This window comes from Pan troglodytes, chromosome 2 (assembly GCF_028858775.2).
Source record: "Pan troglodytes isolate AG18354 chromosome 2, NHGRI_mPanTro3-v2.0_pri, whole genome shotgun sequence".
NCBI lineage: Eukaryota > Metazoa > Chordata > Mammalia > Primates > Hominidae > Pan > Pan troglodytes.
Window position 1 is genome coordinate 55625096 of NC_086015.1, and position 20044 is coordinate 55645139.

At 45.5% G+C, this 20044-nt stretch overlaps 1 protein-coding gene and 1 pseudogene across 8 annotated transcripts in view; both read left to right on the forward strand.

The window, feature by feature from the left end:
* Positions 1-20044, forward strand: part of RAD54L2 (RAD54 like 2) — a 127385-nt gene that overhangs the window by 53829 nt on the left and 53512 nt on the right. The window lies entirely within an intron of this gene.
* LOC129143621 (protein GVQW1-like) lies at positions 15086-15400 on the forward strand (annotated as a pseudogene).

Consider the following 20044-nt stretch of genomic DNA (forward strand, 5'->3'; position numbering starts at 1 on the left):
ACTATAAATTGCCCCTACTGGGAGGGCACTACATCTCCATAGCTGGTAGATCCCCTTTTGATGCCTTCTATTTGGTTTGCTCAGCTCACTCCTTCCTTTGCCCTCAGCTTCTTGAAATGGCATTGAACTTTTAATGTTCAGTCTAATGTTAGGTTATTTGGCCAGCCACAAGGCTTCTCAATTAATTCCAGCCTTTTATGGCATAGGATTTAGTTGTTTGTAAGCTTCCTACTGACTGAGGAATAGGGTTTTTGTCTGTTCATAACAGACCCCCTAGTGGGACTGAACGTTGCATTAGATCATCTAATTACTTGAATCTGAAGGAACGTAGGAAAATGTACTCCTGCCGTTCTCCAGATTCCAGGAGGATGAGCACTGATCCTCTGTCTTTGCTGATGTTTACTATCTTCAGTTCTCATTCATCCTAACAGCTGTCATGTGGCTTGGGAATCCGTTTGCCCTCCTTTATACTGTCCAGAAGCCTCTCTCCATTTCTGCGGGGAAATGACCATTCACTTTTATCCCTCCAGTAGCATTTGCTGTCTGTTGCTAGCTTATTCAGTTGGAGTCTCATTTCTAGAAAGTAGAATGAATAGAAATAATGGAAGACAGTAATGTTTGCTTGGCTCTCATTGTTCCTGAGATGATGTTAGAGTCCCTAGGTGTCAGCATCACTTTTTGCTTTTCATCATTGGGTTCTCATAATTGTATTTACAGACACCCTTAGAACTCCCATCAGGTTTAGATTGGATTTTAGATGCTTCTGGTGAGTGTAATGGATATATACACACTATCTTCCCTGTTGGCTTCTTGGAATTCTCTTTTCCCTTTTCCTTGTAAAATTGTTAATTATTCAAAAATTATATGATATGCTTCTGCGGACTTTACTATTATTTATTTAGAAATGACAAGAATTTAATTGTGATTTGTCTCAGAATAATGTAGCTGTGCAATTTGGTTTTGGTGTTTTTTTTTTTTTTTTTTTTTTTGAGATGGAGTTTTGCTCGTTGCCCAGGCTGGAGTGGAATGGCGCCATCTTAGCTCACTGCAACCTTCACCTCCCGGTTCAAGTGCTTCTCCTGCCTCAGCCTCCTGAGTAGCTGGGATTACATGTGCCTGCCACCATGCCTGGCTAATTTTGTATTTTTAGTAGAGACGGGATTTCTCTATGTTGGTCAGGCTGTTCTTGAACTCCTAACCTCAGGTGATCTGCCCGCCTTGGCCTCCCAAAGTGCTGGGGATTACAGGGGTGAGCCACCATGCCCGGCCTTAAATACTTTTTTAAAATTTTAAAATGACTCATTTTTATTGAAGTTCAGAGTGATAAACAAACGTTCCATTAGGCCCTATGTCCTGCTGTACTCTGCTAGGTTAACTGACTTCTTGGAATTTGACTCAAGGACCATTTTTATATTTCACTACAGTGTTAGAGCCACAAAAATAAAAGTGATACTTCTGTTACTTGTGGTGTCTTTGACCCTATTTTACCTCTTAAAGCTTTTCTTTTTTTCTTTTGTTGGCCCTGGCTGGAGTGCAATGGCGCGATCTCGGCTCACTGCAACCTCCGCCTCCCAGGTTCTAGCAATTCTCCTGCCTCAACCTCCTGAGTAGCTGAGATTACAGGTGCCTGCCACCATGCCCAGCTAATTTTTGTATTTTTAGTAGAGACAGGGTTTCACCATTTTGGCCAGGCTGGTCTTGAACTCCTGACCTCAGGTGATTCACCTGCCTCGGCTTCCCAAAGTGCTGGGATTACAGGCGTGATCCACGCCCGGCCTAAAGCTTTTCTTTTCCTCTCATGTTGAGCACTCTATGCAATTTTCCTGAAAAATCCAAAACCTGCCTATTTCTTTAGTCTTGTCCTTGCTGCCATCCCGTAGTCATGGGCAGAGCAGCTAGCTATTCTACTAGTAAGAATAGCTATGAATAATCTAGTTTTAGTTGGTGTAGTGTGATGTGGCCCTTTTGTTTTCTTAGAGCAGTGGTTCTCAACCTGGTATGATTTTGCTTCTTAGGGAACAGTTTACAATGTGTGAAGACACTGGTTGTCAGGATTGTTGGGGGTGGGGTGGGGATGCTACTGTCATCTTGTGGATAGAGGCTGAGGATGCTATTAAACATCCTACAATGCATAGGAGAGCCCCTAGCTCACCCCAACAATTATCTGTCCCAAATGTCAATAGTACTGAGATCTGAGAAACCATTTCACAAAAGAAACTTACTTCAGCCCCCCTTTTTTTTTTTTTTTTTTATGTTTTTTTGAGATGGAGTCTTGCTCTGTCGCCCAGGCTGGAGTGCAGTGGCGCGATCTCGGCTCACTGCAACCTCTTCCTCCCAGGTTTACGCCATTCTCCTGCCTCAGCCTCCTGAGTAGCTGGGACTACAGGCGCCCACCACCATGCCTGGCTAATTTTTTGTATTATTAGTAGAGACAGGGTCTCACCGTGTTAGCCAGAATGGTCTCGATCTCCTGACCTCGTGATCCGTCCGTCTCGGCCTCCCAAAGTGCTGGGATTACAGGCGTGACCCACTGTGCCCGGCCACTTCAGCCCTTTTTATTTTGAAGTTTCATCTCTACTGGATAACCGTAGCTTACTTTTATATTGTTTGTCATAGTTTACACAAGCATGTGAACAATCTTATTCTTTTCAAAAAACTGTCTTTTGGGTTTGGTGTATTGTGTTTGTTTTCTTTGTAATTTCTACTTTCTAATTTTCTGTTTCTTTTGGGTTTATTTTGCCTTTCTTTTAGACTTCTTAGGAATGCGCGTAGCTTATTAATTTTCAGATGTTTTTCTATGTAAGTATTTAAAGCTTTCTTTAAAACTTCTTAAGAATGTGCGTAGCTTATTAATTTTTAGATTTTTTTATATATAAGCATTTAAAGGTATAATTTTCCCTGTAAGCTTTAGCTCCATCCCCCCATAAGCATTTTGACACACTTTATCATACTTGTCTTTCTTTTTTCTTTTTCTTTTTTTTTTTTTTTTGAGATGGAGTCTTGCTCTTTTGCCCAGGCTGGAGTGCAGTGGCATGATCTCAGCTCACTGCAACCTCCACCTCCTGAGTTCAAGCAGTTCTCCCACCTCAGCCTCCCGAGTAGTAGCTGGAATTACAGGCATGCACCACTATGCCTGGCTAAGTTTTTGTGTTTAGTAGAGACAGAGTTTCACCATGTTGGCCAGGCTGGTCTCAAACTCCTGACTTCAGGTGATCCTCCTGCCTTGGCCTCCCAAAGTGCTGGGATTACAGGCATGAACCACTGTGCCCGGCCCATACTTAATTGTCTGGATAATCTTGTATGTTAGGTAGGGTAGATACATTTTACAGATGGGGAAACTGGGGCTCAGAAAGGTGAGTGGCTTACTCAGTATAACTTAGCAAGAAAGTGGCAAAGCTGGACTTTTGGTCTTCAAGGCATTGCTCCTTTTTCAAACCAATGCTGCTTCTGAGACCATAGATTCTTATAATCGCCTTTCCTGTGATATGTTTGCTTTCTTTCCTAGTTTCTGCTTTGAGGGAAGAAGGTGATTGTTAATTATTGTTGAGCAGAGGTGGAAGGACAGTTAGAAGTAACAGGAGGTATAAGGCAAAGTAGAAGGGAACGTATGGCAAATGCTAAGGAATGATGAGCCGTCTTATTTGTTAATGCACTGGACACAAGAGGGGGAATCACCAGAGTGAGACTGGAGAGATGACCTATGGTTAGATCATGGAGTAGTTTAGAATTTGTTTTATAGGCAACATGGAATTGATGGGCGCTTTTTTTTTTTTTGACGGAGTCTCGCTCTGTCATCCAGGCTGGTGGCACAATCTCGGCTCACTGCAACCTTCACTTCCCAGGTTCAAGCGATTCTCCTGCCTCAGCCTCCTGAGTAGCTGGGACTACAGGCACGCGCCACCACATCCTGCTAATTTTTTGTATTTTCAGTAGAGACAGAGTTTTACCATGTTGGCCAGGCTGGTCTCAAACACATGAACTCAATTAATCCACACGCCTCAGCCTCCCAAAGTGCTGGGCTTACAGACATGAGCCACCGTGCCTGGCCGATGGGCACTTTTACTGAGGAGCATCCATCAGACCTTTGACTTCAGGAATGTTAGACCTTTGACTTCAGGAATGGTACTCTAGCACTGTATCAAAGACATGGCCTGTAGACAGGGAGGATCAGTTAGGTCTGTAGTAGAACTCTATGGGAAAGGGTAATGAGGATTAGAACTGTTTGTGTCAGTCGATCACACAAGAGGAGTAAATGGTCAGACTTGTTGCACTGGATTTTATAGGACTTGGTGACTTACTGGATTTGTAGGGCAGATTGAAGAGGGATGGGTAAAAGCCCAGGAAGATTATGAGATCTTTTACAAAGGTGGGATGAACAGGATAGGGAGTGGATGGGGGAGTGAAAGATATTTTTGGCTTTGGTACAATAAGTCAGGCCATTGTTTCCTCCTTGATACTGACCTTTGTATGTTGAGTAGTGGGATAGTAGTGCAAGAACTGGTTATTATAGAACACGGAGGTTTGGCTGTTGGAGAACAGCACCATGACTTTGTCTTCAAACCAACCTTCAAGTGAGGAGAAGGTAGTGTTTTTTGTTTATAACATGTTAAAGGACCCATGACATGTTGTGAGACATTTTGGATTTGGTTTTTCATCCCCCTCTTTTTCTTTTCTCCTGATATCTGTCCTTAGCTTTCTCTGTTCTTTCAGAATGGTAGGGAAAGTTGGGTGTTAACACGTTTAGGGTCTGTTGTTATTAAAGGTAGGGGTTCAAAATTTGATACCTCTGGGATTGGCTTTCCTTATATAATAGTTTTTCTTTCTTTCATTCATTCAGTCTTCTTTTTTTTTTTTTTTGAGACAGGGTCTCACCCAGGATCACCCAGGCTGGAGTGCAGTGGCGTGATCACGACTCACTGCAGCACCCCAGGGTCAGGTGGTCCTCCCACCTTAGCCTCCCAGGTAGCTGAGACTACAGGTGTGCGTCACCATGCCCAGCTAATTTTTAAAATTTTTTAAAAATTATTATTTTATTTTATTTTGAGATGGAGTCTCACTCTGTTGCCTGGGCTGGAGTACAGTGGAGCTATCTCAGCTCACTGCAACCTCTGCCTCCCAGGTTCAAGCGATTCTCCTACCTCAGCCTCCTGAGTAGTTGGGATTACAGGCATGTGCCACTATGCCTGGCTAATTTTTGTGTGTAAGTGTTTTTTTTTAGTAGAGCCGGGGTTTCACCATGTTGGCTAGGCTGATCTCGAACTTCTGACCTCAAATGATCCACCCACCTCAGCCTCCCAAACTGCTGGGATTACAGGCTTTTAAATTTTTTTAAAAAATAGACACAGGGTCTCTCTATGTTGCCAGGCTGCTCTTGAACTCCTGGCCTTAAGCAGTCCTCCTACCTTAGCCTCCCAAAGTGCTAGGATTACAGGCATGAGCCACTGCGCCCGGTCTAGCAAATTTTTTTTTTTTTTTTGCAGAGACAGGGTTTTGCCATGTTGCCCAGGCTGGTCTGGAACTTCTGGGCTCAAGCAATCTGCCTGCTTCAGTCTCCCAAAGTGCTGGGATAACAAGCGTGAGCCACCACACTTGGCCTGGTAATGGTTTTGGGGCTCCATATTTTCTTCTAGCTTAGGTTCAGGTCCAGTCTATTCCCCCACATGAGGTACTTTGGAATATTTAGATGAAGGGAACTCCTGGAATAATCCAGTCTTTATTTTAAAAAGTTTATTTCCAGTTGCTGCTTAATGTATGTTCCAGTGGATGTGAAAGTGTGGAATGGTTGGATACATGTCGCAGGTAGAGTCCTATGTTTTCATGGTTTTGTAAAGGGATTTTCCAGTGTATTGCTGGTTCATTGGCACATTTATTTCCTTGATGTCACTTCACTGTTTTTGTTTTTTGGGTTTGTTTTTGAGACAGAGTCTCACTCTGTTATCCAGGCTGGAGTACAGTGGCAGGATCTCGGCTCACTGCAACCTCCGCCTCCCAGGTTCAAGTGATTCTCCTGCCTCAGCCTCCCGAGTAGCTGGGATTACAGCACACACCACCACACCCAACTAATTTTTGTATTTTTAGTAGAGATGGGTTTCACCATGTTGGCTGGGCTGGTCTCAAACTCCTGACCTCAAGTGATCCACCCACCTCGGCCTCCCAAAGTGCTGGAATTACAGGCGTGAGCCACCGCTCCCGGCCTTACTTCACTCTTTAAGCCTGCAGTAGACTCTTACTTAATGGTTGATGGCTCTGTCAACTGTATGTGATAGGGAGCCCAGACCAAGAGAGATGTCCAAGGGTCTTTCAGTCTGTACAAATGGCAAAAATCCTAATATTATTTCTCCAAAGTAGTTTCTTGTCCTCCTGCAGCAGAGAAACATGGGAGAAAAATAACAAGAAGAAACCTGGGCTTGAATATGCACTAAAGATTGGAGGGTAAAGGAGAGTCTTAGAATTTAATATGTTTTCTTTGTTTAACAAGAGCTTCATGTTTCTTATTCATTCAGATTTATGGATCCAGTTCCTAGTTTCACTCCAAAATTTCAGCTATTTTCTAGATATATGTCAAATCTTAGTTAATAATGAGATTCCCCTTCCCACTACCACTTGCATTTCTTTTAGGCTACCCTTTTTCTTATGTGAATATTTGCAAGGAAAAACCGGATGTCCCAGTTCTTTTCCTCCAGTGCTTTTACTTTATTACCTGTGCTGAGTTTCTTTGGTCTTTGGTTCTCCAAGAAGGTATCCTGAGCCACCACCATCCTTTTCTTCTGAGAACACACTGCTCATCCAAATTGTTTGGCCTACGTTGTGGACAGCCATGTTCAGCTAAGACAAGAGTAGGGCTTTTCTTGCCCGGGTGCAGTGGCTCACGCCTATAATCCCAACACTTTGGGAGGCCGAGGCGGGCGGATCAGTTGAGGTCAGGAGTTCGAGACCAGCCTGGCCAACATGGTGAAACCCCATTTCTACTAAAAATACAAAAATTAGCCGGGCGTGGTGGCAGGCGCCTGTAATCCCAGCTACTTGGGAGGCTGAGACAGGAGAATTGCTTGAACCCAGGAGGCGGAGGTTACAGTGAGCCGAGATCGCGCTATTGCACTCCAGCCTGGGGGACAAGAGCAAGACTTCATTTAAAAAAAAAAAAACAATGAAGAAAAAACACAAAACCGTAGGGCTTTTCTCAAGAATTTTATAACAAATCAAAGTCCAGGTCAGAAACTACAGACATAAGTAACTTACTGATTATTCTAAGAATGACTGCTTGCCAAAGAGTTTTATTTCCAAACTTAGTTCCTCCATTTGTGGTTGGGGGTAACTGGGAGTTTATGGAGCTTTAGGATGAACTTGACAAACTTGTTAGAATGTCAGTTTTACTGGAAGATTGGTGAAGTGGTGTCAAGGTTAGGAGGTTCGGCACTTTAACTGGTAAGGAATTTAAATGTTTTTTATAATGAAAATTATGACATAGAAATCAAAATTCACATACGTTTTTTGAGATGAAATAAGCTATTTTGGCTGGGTGCGGTGGCTCATGCCTGTAACTCCAGCACCTTGGGAGGCCAAGGCAGGTGGTTCACCTGAGGTCAGGAGTTAGAGACCAGCCTGGCCAACATGGAAAAACCCCATCTCTACTAAAAATACAAAACTTAGCTGGGTATGGTGGCCCACGTCTGTAGTCCCAGCTACTTGGGAGGCTGAAGAACGAGGATCGCTTGAACTCGTGAGGCAGTGGTTGCAGCGAGCCGAGATTGTGCCATTGCACTCCAGCCTGGGTGACAGAATGCAGTGGTGCTCACCTGTAATCCCAGGTACTCTGGAGGCTGAGGCAGGAGAATCGCTTAAACCTGGGAGGCGGAGGTTGCGGTGAGCCGAGATCACGCCACTGCACTCCAGCCTGGGCTACAGAGCGAGACTTTGTCTCAAAAAAAAAAAAAAAGAATGAATATCAAAATAATTATGCTGAGTGAAAGCCAGAACTCCTGAGAGAGAGAGAAAGAAAAAGAGCAAGAGAGTGAGAGAGAGAATAAGAAAGAATGTGGTATTAAGCCTAAAATACCCGTTATATATATATATATATATATATATATATATATATATATATATATATATATATATATATATTTGGCTTATAACTCCCATAGTCTTTGTTACAGTCTTTTGTTATAATGGTGCATGTGTTAGGCCTCAGGGGGAGACCTCAGGAAACAGAATCTCTCTGACCTACTCCTGCCATCCTTTTACCTGCCCCAAGGCAGGACTCTAAAATTCCAAACCCTCCTTTCTAATTATGGGTCATAAGACCCTCATTCCAGAGAGGGTCCCACTCATATGCTGGGGGAAGTAATACTGACGTGAAGCTTCCATAAAAATCCTAGAGGGGATGGGTGCGGTGGCTCACGCCTGTAATCCCAGCGCTTGGGGATCACAGCACTTTTGGGAGGCTGAGGAGGGAGGATCACCTGAGGCCAGGAGTTCGAGACCAGCCTGGTCAATATGGTGAAACCCTGTCTCTACTAAAAAATACAAAAATTAGCTGGGCATGGTGGTGCACGCCTGTAATCCCAGCTACTCGGGAGGCTGAGGCAGGAGAATTGCTTGAACCCAGGGGGCAGAGACTGCAGTGAGCCAAGATTGTACCACTGCACTATAGCCTGGGTGACAGAGCGAGACTCTGTCTCCAACAAACAAAAAACCCTAGAGGACTGAGTTTGGAGAGCTTATGGATAGCTGAACATGCGGAGGTTTCTGGAGGGTGTCACACAAAGGGAGGGTATGGAAGCTCTGCACCCCTTCCCCCATCCCTTACCCTAGCATCTCCTCATCTGTATCCTTTATAATAAACCAGTAAACATTTCTCTGAGTTCTGTGAGTGGTTCCAGCAAATTAATTGAACCCAAAGAGGGGTTCATGGGAACCCCAACATGAAGCCTATCAACTGGTGTGCGTCGGGGGGCAGTCTTGTGACTGAGCACTTAAATGGATCTGACACTATCTGACATAATTTCCAGGTAGACAGTGTTAGAATTGATTTGGAGGACACCTAGCTGATACCTACTGCAGAATTAATTGGTCGCTTGGTGGTGGGGAGAAATCCCCACACATTTGGTCACTAGAAGTCTTCTGTGGTGATGATTGTTGTTGTAGTGGTGTGAGAGCAGAGGAAAAACATGGTTTTAGAGTTTTTCCAAAAGAGAGTGAGAGAGCAAGAGAGAATACATCATGTGATTCCATTTATATTAAAAGTCTAGAAAATACAAACCAATCCTTAATGACAGAAAGCAGCTTAGTGCTTTTCTAGGGATAGGATTAGGGGCAGAGAGAGGAGAGAAGGACTTTAAAGCGGCATAAGAAAAACTTTCAGGGGTGACACATGATCATTATCTTGATTTTTATTAGTTTTATATAAATAGTATACAATCAAACCTGAATAAAGGTGGGAAAAATGTGAAAAAAAATAATCCAAGTAGCTTTTCTTTTCTTTTCTTTTTTTTGAGACAGAGTCTCATGCTCTGTCACCCAGGCTGGAGTGCAGTGGCTCAGTCTTGGCTTACTACAGCCTCTGTCTCCCAGGTTCAAGCAATTCTCCTGCCTCAGCCTCCTGAGTAGCTGAGATTGCTGAGATTGTAGGTGTACCCCACCACACCCGGCTAATTTTTGTATTTTTTACCAAAAAAAAAAAAAAAAAGGGCAAAAACCGCAATTACTTTTGCAACAACCAGATAGTAGAAATGGGATTTCACAATGTTGACCAGGCTAGTCTCAAACTCCTGGCCTGAAGTGATCCACCCGCCTCAGCCTCCCAAAGTGATGGGATTACAGGCATGAGCTACTGTGCCTGGCCCCAAGTAACTTTTTTATTTTTTATTTTTTTTTGAGACGGAGCCTCACCGTCACCCAGGCTGGAGTGCAGTGGCATGATCTCGGATCACTGCAACCTCCACCTCCTGGGTTCCAGTGATTATCCTGCCTCAGCCTCCCAAGTAGCTGGGACTGACTATGGGCACCTGCTACCATGCCTGGCTAATTTTTGTATTTTTAGTATATTTTTAGTAGAGACGGGGTTTCACCATGCTGGCCAGGCTGGTCTCGAACTCCTGACCTTGTGATCCGCCTGCCTCGGCCTCCCAAAGTGCTGAGATTACAGGCGTGAGCCACCGCACCTGGCCCCAAGTAACTTTTAATATAGTACTCTTGTCTATATAGCTTCAGTGGGACATATTATATGGAAAAAAGTACTGTAAAAAAAGAAAAATCTTAGAGCTGGCCACAATGGCTTACACCTATAATCTTAGCACTTTGGGAGTCCAAGGCAGGAGAATCCATTGAGCCCAGGAGTTCAAGACCGGCCTGAACAAAATAATGAGACTCCATCACTACAAAAAATTTAAAAATTATCCAGGCATGGTGTACAGCTGTAGTCCAAGCTACTCAGGAGGCTGAGGCAGGAAGACTCATTGAGTCTGGGAGGTCAAGACTGCAGTGAGCTGTGATCATGCCACTGCACTCCAGCCTTGGTGACAGAGTGAGACTCTGTCTCAAAAAAATGAAGTAAAACCTTGATCTTTACTTAGATTTATTGTTTGTAATGAAACTATTTGAAACTATTTTGAGGCTGTGTGCGGTGGCTCACGCCTGTAATCTCAGTACTTTGGGAGGCCAAGGCGCATAGATCACGTGAGGTCAGGAGTCAGAGACAAGCCTGACCAATATCGTGAAACCCTGTCTCTACTAAAAATACAAAAATTAGCCGGGTGTGGTGGCATGCACCTGTAATCCCAGCAATTCGGGTGGCTGAGACAGGAGAATCGCTTGAACCCAGGAGGCGGAGGTTGCAGTGAGCCAAGATCGTGCCACTGTACTCCAGCCTCAGTGACAGTGAGACTCCATCTCAAAAAAACAAAAACAAAAACAAAACCCACCTATTTTGAGTATATTGTAGGACTGGGCAAATAAGTAAATGTATTGATGCTGTTGGAAACAAGGTTCTCACTGTGGGACAGAGGAGATACAGATATGGAATAGAAGAACTGAAATTAAGAGTACTGTTATGAACACATGATTTTTAAAATAAATGTATTTCCTAACTAACTAATCACCATGCCTGGCTAATTTTTTTTTAATCTTTAGTAGAGAGGAGGTTTCACCATTTTGGCCAGGCTGGTCTTGAACTCCTGACCTCGTGATCCACCCGCCTCAGCCTCCCAAAGTGCTGAGATTACAGGCATGAACCACTGCGCCCGGCTTTTTTTTTTTTTTTTTTTTTTTTTGAGAGGGAGTCTCGCTATGTCCCCCAGGCTGGAGTGCAATAGCGTGATCTTGGCTCACTGCAACCTCTGCCTCAGGGGTTCAAGGAATTCTCCTGCCTCAGCCTTCTGAGTAGCTGGGGTTACACGCACGTGCCACCACGCCCTGCTAATTTTTGTATTTTTAGTAGAGATGGGGTTTCACCATGTTGGTTAGGCTGGTCTCGAATTTGTGACCTCGTGATCCGCCCACCTCAGCCTCCCAAAGTGCTGGGATTACAGACGTGAGCCACCGCGCCTGGCCTAATTTTTTATATTTTTTAGTAGAGACGGGGTTTCACCATGTTGGCCAGGCTGATCTTGAACTCCCGACATCAGATAATCTGCCCTCCTCGGCCTCCCAAAGTGCTAGGATTACAGGCATTTGCCACCACGCCCAGCCAGAGATTCATTCTTGTATGTTTGAATAGCTCATTCCCTTTCATTACTCAGTAGTATTCCACTTTATGGATATGTATCCCAATTTGTTTATCCATTTCATGTGTTTTTTTGTTTTTTTGTTGTTTTTTTTTCGAGAAAGAGTCTTGCCCTGTCGCCAGGCTGGAGTGCAGTGGTGCGATCTCGGCTTACTGCAACCTCTGCCTCAGCCCCCTGAGTTGCCAGGATTGTAGGCGCCTGCCACCATGCCCAGCTAAGTTTTTGTATTTTTAATAGAGACGCGGTTTCACCATGTTGGCCAGGCTGGTCTTGAACTCCTGACCTCAAGTGATCCGCCTGCCTTTGCATCCCAAAATGCTGGGATTAAAGACGTGAGCCACCACACCCAGCTTCGTTTTCTTTCTTTTTTTTTTTTTTTGGCCCAGGGCATTGTTTTTTTATTTTTGTTTTCAATTACAAATAAGACCACTATGAACATTCATGTACAAGTCTTTGTGGGGCATGTGCTTTCATTTTGCTTAGATAATGAATTCCGTCAGACTACTGACTATCCACATCATGGGGAAAAAATGGAATAGGATAAAACTGAGAATAGAACTTAGTGGCACTTTGGTAAAGATCTCCCTTTAGATGAACCATTATCATTCAGTGAATAAGGTTATTCATCTGTCTGTGAATCTACGTGACTACTCTCCAGCCCACAGATCACCATATGATCTATAGGACTATCAGAATAGACTTTGTCAAATGTGTTAGTGGAAATTAATTTCTTGTTAGTTAGGTACCTGGTAGTTAAGAGTTGGCTTGGAGTCGAAGTTGCTTAAAAAGCTGTGTAGCCCCATGAGTATCACTGCCTAAAACAATGGCAAGTCTCAAACAGACCAGGGGGCATTAGGAAAGCAATAACAGTGTGCGAGAGCAGCAGGGGAAAGAGATACATTCATCCAGTCATTCAATAATAATTATTGAGCACCTGCTCTTTGCCAGGCATTGTCGTGGGCATTGGGAATGGGGAACAAAAATGCCTCTCCTCATGGGATTTTCATTTTAGTAGGTAGAGATAGATGGTAAACAAGTATATAAACAATATGTCAGAAGGTATAAGTGTTATGAAGAAAGGGAGAGTAGGTAAAGTCTGGGGTGGTGCTTCCTTTTTAGAGACAGAGCTCACTGTAGCCTTGAACTCCTGGGCTGAAAGGATCCACCTGTCTTAGCCTCCAAGTACCTAGGACTACAGGTGCATACCACCACTCCAGCTAATTTTTAAAAAACTTTTTGTAGAGAGGCTGGGCCTAGTGGCTTATGCCTGTAATCCAAGCACTTTGGGACACTGAGGCAGGAGGATCAGTTGAAGTCAGGAGTTTGAGACCAGCCTAGGCAACATAGCGAAGACCTCATTACTACTACAAAAAAAAAAAAAAAAAAAAAAAGCCAGGCATGGTGTCAAGCACCTGTAGTCCCAGTTGCTTAGGAGGCTGAGGTGGGAGGATCACTTGAGCCAGGAGGTTGAGGCTGTAGTGAGTCAACTTTGTGCCACTGCACTCCAGCCTGGGTGACAGAGTGAGACTTTGTCTCAGAAAATAAATAAATAGGCTGGATGCAGTGGCTCACGCCTGTAATCCCAGCACTTTGGGAGGCTGAGGCAGGTGGATCACTTGAAGTTGGGAGTTTGAGATCAGCCTGGCCAACAAGGTGAAACCCCGCCTCTACTAAAAAATACAAAGATTAGCTGAACATGGTGGTAGGTACCTGTAATCCTAGCTACTTGGGAGACTGAGGCGGGAGAATTGCTTGAACCTGGGAGTGGAGGTTGCAGTGAGCCAAGATTGTGCTGTTACACTCTGGCTTGGGTGACAGAAGGAGACTCTGCCTCAAAATAAATAAATAAATAAATAATAGGGAATCTCCAAACCTACTGTGGCTTGAAAGGCTGCCTGAAAAATAAACAAATGAATAAATAATTTTTGGGGTAGAGGTGGGGTCTTGCTCTGTTGCCCAGGCTAGTCTTGAACTCCTGGCCTTAAGTTGTACTCCCACCTCAGCCTTCCAAGTGATGGAATTACAGATATGAGCCACTGCACCTGAGGGAAGTAAGTGGGCTAGCCAGGTGGTTGTCTAGGGAAAAAATATTGTAGGCAAGTGGAATAGCAAGAGCTGTTGGAGAGTTTGGGCAGAGGAGTGACACAATCTGACTTTTAAAAGATCATTCTGGCTGATATGGAGGTAATTGCCTGTATGGGGGATAAGGGATAAAGTAGGGAAACCAGCTAGGAAGATAATGCAGAAATCTAAGTAGGAGGCGATGATAGCTTGGTGGAGGTGGTGAAAGTAGTTGGATTCAGGATATGTTTTGAAGATAGAGCTAATAGGATTTGTTGGTCAAATGGATATAGATTGTATGAGAGAAATTAAGGATGAATTCCATGGTATTTGGACTGATAAACTGGAAGATGCCATTTTCTGAGCTTGGGAAGATTGTGGGGGAGGTACAGATGGGGAGCAGATAGGAATTTGGTTTTGGAATCCATCGTTTAGGTTTGTAATCCATCTGGAATTGATTTTTGTATGATGTGAGATAGGGGTCGAGGTTCATCCCCCTCTGCCCCAGTATGGTTATCTAATTTATCTAGGACTCTGCATTGCATTTTTATTGTACCCTTTGTTGTAAACCAAGGTATAGTACATGTGTGGATCTGAACTCTCTATTTTGTTCCCACATAGCTTTCAGGGAAATGGGAGTAGAGGGGAAGTAGTGCAGTGTGGTGGCTTAGAGCATGGACCTTGTAGACAAATCAACCACCTGGAATCAAATCTTATCTTTACTCCTTAGGGCTTTGTGAGGTAAATGTCCTCATCTGTAAAATGGGAACAATTAGAGCATGATCTCCTTAATATGGTTGTTTGATGACTGAATTAGTTTATGTTCGCAAGGTGACTAAATAGCGGAAGAAGGATAATAAGCATTGCTGATGGGCTGGACCCAGTGCTCCTGCAGGAGTGACTGGAGTAGTTGTTAGATGGCCTTGGATATGACTGGGAATACAATGGGGTTCCTCTCTAGCAGGGCTCACCACAGACTTGGGACTGGGGCTGTAGGCAATAGTTGTTCTGCCAACCCTCCTGAAGGGAAGGTGGTTAAGTATTCTTTGAATTGTTATCTTCTGAAGTCTTCCAGTGGTCTTCTTTTTTCTTTTTTTCTTTTTTTTGAGATGGACTCTCACTCTGTTGCCCAGGCTGGAGTACAGTGGCGTGATCTCGGCCCACTGCAACCTCTGCCTCCCAGGTTCAAGTGATTCTTCCTGCCTCAGCCTCCCGAGAAGCTGGGATTACAGGTGTGAGCCACCATACCTGGCTAATTTTTTTTTTTTTTTTTTTTTTTTTTGGAGACTGAGTCTTGATCTGTCGCCCAGGCTGCAGTGCAGTGGCGCGATCTCCGCTCGCTGCAGCCTCCGCCTCCTGGGTTCAAGTGATTCTCCTGCCTCAGCCTCCCGAGTAGCTGAGATTACAGACCCCCACCACCATGCCCAGCTAATTTTGTATTTTTAGTAGAGATGGGGTTTCACCATGTTATCCAGGCTGGTCTGAAACTCCTGACCTCGAGTAATCCACCCGCCTCAGCCTCCCAAAGTGCTGAGATTACAACTGTGAGCCACTGCGCCTGGCCTTCCAGTGGCTTTTGATACAATTTAGAATACAGAAACAGGATGTATTTGCTTGAATTTGAGGGTTTTTTTTTTTTTTTTTGAGATGGAGTTTCACTCTTGTTGCCCAGGCTGGTATGCAGTGGCGTGATCTTGGCTCAGTGCAGCTTCCACCTCCCAGGTTGCAGCGATTCTCCTGCCTCAGCCTCCTTACTAGCTGGGATTACAGGTGCCCACCACCACACCTGGCTAATTTTGTAGTTTTAGTAGAGACAGGGTTTCACCATGTTTGCTAGGCTGGTCTCGAACTCCTGACCTCAAGTGATCCACCCGCCTCGTACTCCCAAAGTTCTGGGATTACAGGCATGGGTCACTGCGCCCGGCCTGAATTTTATGTACTTTAGATACGTCTAGTTTTGAATGTAGTTTCTCAAACAGTAAGTATAATTAGAGACAGCAGCAGCCATTGCCTTTCTCTCTGCAGCTTTACTGATAGGCACTGCAGTGTGGTAATGTTGGGCACACTGGAATAAAGAGAAAGGAACCTAGAGAAGGCTTTCTGGAGGAATAACCATTAAACTGAAACCTGAGAACATGAATTAGAATTAAGTCATTCGTAACTGTTGGATTAAGAGGTGGGGAAAGAAGGAGAGAGCATCAGCAAAGGCCCAGAGACCTGTGAGAGCACTGCGATTTTGAGGCTGGAGACCATTGAGCAGAAGCTGTGTGGGTGGAGGTGGTTGGCAGGAGGTAGTTGGTGGTCAGAGAGAAGGCTAGAGGTGAGCAATCAAAAGAACCTTTAAGCATTTCAGATTTTTATCCTAAGTACAAAAGGGATAGGTGTAGTGTCTTAAAAGATCCTGGGTGGGTGAAGACTCACATGGTCAAATTCAGAAAGCTCACACTGTCTGCATTGTGGGTTGGAGAGGAAGCAAGTTAGGAGGCAGAGAGACTATGTGGAGGTTGGTGTAGGAATCCAGACCAGATAGTGGCAATGGTATGGAGAGGAGTAGCCTGAGATTCTTAGGTATACTCTTTAGGTACAGAATCCGTGATGGACATGAGAAAAGGCAAGGATGAGATTTTTTTTCCTTGATGGTGACATTGTGGAGTGTAGGATCTTGAGAGAGCCACTGCTCTAAAAATGCTCTTCTAGCTTAGAGACTTTGTACTGTGTTTTAGCAACTCCTCTTTTCATTGTTCCTTTTCACCCATCAGGAAGCACCATTACAGCGTGGCCCCAGATAGATACATATTTTCTTTGAATTTTATATCACCCTATGGAAAAAGTTTATTTTTTTTTTATGTATGTATGTATGTATTTATTTTGAGACAGAGTCTTGCTGTGTCCCTCAGTCTGGAGTGCAGTGGTGCTATCTTGGCTCGCTGCAACCTCCACCTCCCGGGTTCACGCTATTCTCTGGCCTCACCCTCCCAGGTAGATGGTATTACAGGCGCCTGCCACACACCTGGCTAATTTTTGTATTTTTAGTGGAAACAGGGTTTCATCATGTTGTCCAGGCTGGTCTCAAACTGCTGACTTCAGGTGATTCCCCCACCTTGGCATCCCAAAGTGCTGGGATTACAGGCATGAGCCACCGTGCCTGGCCTATTGTTTTATTTATTATTATTATTATTTTAATTATTATTATTATATTTTTAAAAGATATCTAACTTTTTTTGGATTTCTCTTTTTATTTTTTTTATTTTTTTATTTTTTATTTATTTTTTTTAGTATTTATTGATCATTCTTGGGTGTTTCTCGGAGAGGGGGATTTGGCAGGGTCATAGGACAATAGTGGAGGGAAGGTCAGCAGATAAACATGTGAACAAAGGTCTCTGGTTTTCCTAGGCAGAGGGCCCTGTCCCTGGGTACTTGAGATTAGGGAGTGGTGATGACTCTTAACGAGTATGCTGCCTTCAAGCATCTGTTTAACAAAGCACATCTTGCACCGCCCTTAATCCATTTAACCCTTAGTGGACACAGCACATGTTTCAGAGAGCACAGGGTTGGGGGTAAGGTTATAGATCAACAGCATCCTAAGGCAGAAGAACTTTTCGTAGTACAGAACAAAATGGAGTCTCCTATGTCTACTTCTTTCTACACAGACACAATAACAATCCGATCTCTCTTTCTTTTCCCCACATTTCCCCCTTTTCTATTCGACAAAATCGCCATTGTCATCATGGCCCGTTCTCAATGAGCTGTTGGGTACACCTCCCAGACGGGGTGGCGGCTGGGCAGAGGGGCTCCTCACTTCCCAGACGGGGCGGCCGGGCAGAGGGGCCCCCCGCCTCCCAGACGGGGCGGCGGCTGGGCAGAGGGGCTCCTTACTTCCCAGACGGGGTGGCCGGGCAGAGGGGCCCCCCACCTCCCAGATGGGGTGGCGGCCGGGCAGAGGGGCTCCTCACCTCCCAGACGGGGCGGCTGGGCAGAGGCGCCCCCCACCTCCCAGACGGGGCGGCGGCCGGGCGGGGGCTGCCCCCCACCTCCCGGACGGGGTGGCTGGCCAGGAGGGGGCTGCCCCCCTCCTCCCAGATGGGGTGGCTGGCCGGGTGGGGGCTGCCCCCCACCTCCCGGACGGGGCAGCTGCAGGGCGGAGATGCTCCTCACTTCCCGGACGGGGCGGCTGCCGGGCGGAGGGGCTCCTCACTTCCCAGACGGGGCGGCTGCCGGGTGGAGGGGCTCCTCACTTCTCAGACGGGGCGGCCGGTCAGAGACGCTCCTCACCTCCCAGACGAGGTGGCGGTGGGGCAGAGACACTCCTCAGTTCCCAGACGGGGTCGCTGCCGTGCAGAGGCGCTCTTCACATCTCAGACGGGGCGGCGGGGCAGAGGCGCTCCCCACATCCCAGACCATGGGCGGCCGGGCAGAGACGCTCCTCACTTCCTAGATGGGATGACGGCCGGGAAGAGGCGCTCCTCACTTCACAGACTGCGCCGCTGGGCAGAGGGGCTCCTCACATCCCAGACGATGGGCGGCCAGGCAGAGACGCTCCTCACTTCCTAGATGGGGTGGCGGCCGGGCAGAGGCTGCAATCTCGGCACTTTGGGAGGCCAAGGCAGGCGGCTGGGAGGTGGAGGTTGTAGCTAGCGGAGATCACGCCACTGCACTCCAGCCTGGGCAACGTTGAGCACTGAGTGAGCGAGACTCCGTCTGCAATCCTGGCACCTCGAGAGGCTGAGGCTGGCAGATCACTCCCGGTCAGGAGCTGGAGACCAGCCCGGCCAACACGGCGAAACCCCGTCTCCACCAAAAAATACGAAAACCAGTCAGGTGTGGCAGCGCACGCCTGCAATCCCAGGCACTCGGCAGGCTGAGGCAGGAGAATCAGGCAGGGAGGTTGCAGTGTGCCGAGATGACTGCAGTACAGTCCAGCCTCGGCTCGGCATCAGAGGGAGACCCTGCAAAGAGGGAGAGGCAGAGGGAGGGGCAGGGGGAGGGAGAGGTAATTATTATTATTTTGAGACCGGAGTCTAGCTTTGTTGCACAGTTTGGAGTGCAGTGGTGTGATCTCAGCTCACTGCAACCTCCCCCTCCCAGGTTCAGGAAATTCTCCTGCCTCTCCCTCCTGAGTAGCTGGGATTACAGGTGCCCACCACCACGCTCGGCTAATATTTGTATTTTTAGTAGAGATGGGGTTTCACCATGTTGGCTAGGCTGGTCTCAAGTGATCTGCCTGCTTTGCCCTCCCAAAATGCTGGGATTACAGGTGTGAGCCACTGCGCCCAGCCTGTTTTATTTTTTAAACGGCCAGTCAGAAAAGGCTTTACCTGTCATCTCTGACCAGAGTTTACTCTCCAGCTTTTTGCATTCACAGGGTTAAGATTTAGGGTTTCAACTAACGAGTTAGGTCAGGAGGCTCATTACATGCATTAGTTTATTATTTTGCCAAGGCATGGCTTTAAATGATGCTTGCTTTATCCCTTCTCTTAGGCTGGGGTGTGGGAACTGGTAACTTGGCCCTGCCCTCCACAGCATATGCTCTTCAACCTACTCTGTTCTCTGCTCCCAAATTAGCAATTCTTATCATCATTAAGGTTCTGAAGGGATCATTTAAAATTTTCAGTTACACTTGAGTGCATTTTGTGGAGGAAATTATGGGCTATAGCAATATTCTTTAATTTGTGATTTTGTAAAGGTTTCTTATTTCTTTGCCTCTTGTGCTTTCCCAGCATGGTGTCTGCTGTGACATCTGATGCTCTGCTTGTGAAACCCCAGTCTTTGTTCAGTCCTTTTTTTCTCAACTACTGAATCCTTGTGGGCATTTGTGTGTGTGTGTGTGTGTGAGTGTGTGTGTGTGTGGTTTGTAGTCTCAGTGTTTCAAAGTGTTCACCAGTAGAATGAAATAGTAAACTGAGTTCTGTTGATTCCGCCTCCACACCCCACAGGTTACTAGCATGCTTTTGTTTGTTCATAGGATCAATTTTATTGTCTTCTTCTCTCTTAAGGTAACAGACATAATAGCAAAAAATTTGGGAGGATTATCACTTTAGTTTGTATACCTGAGTCCTCTCAAATAAAATAAACAGAATGAGCTATTGTTTCTCTTTGCCCATTCCTTCTTAAAAGGGACAGTAGTTTCCTCTCCTAGTTTCTTCTTGCTTGATGTGGCCACCTCACATGGGGCCTTAGAGGAGTTTGTGTGTTATGGAAAGATTTGTATACTATTCCATACCTCTGTTACCATTTAAAATGGATTTGGGGTAAAAAAAAAAAAA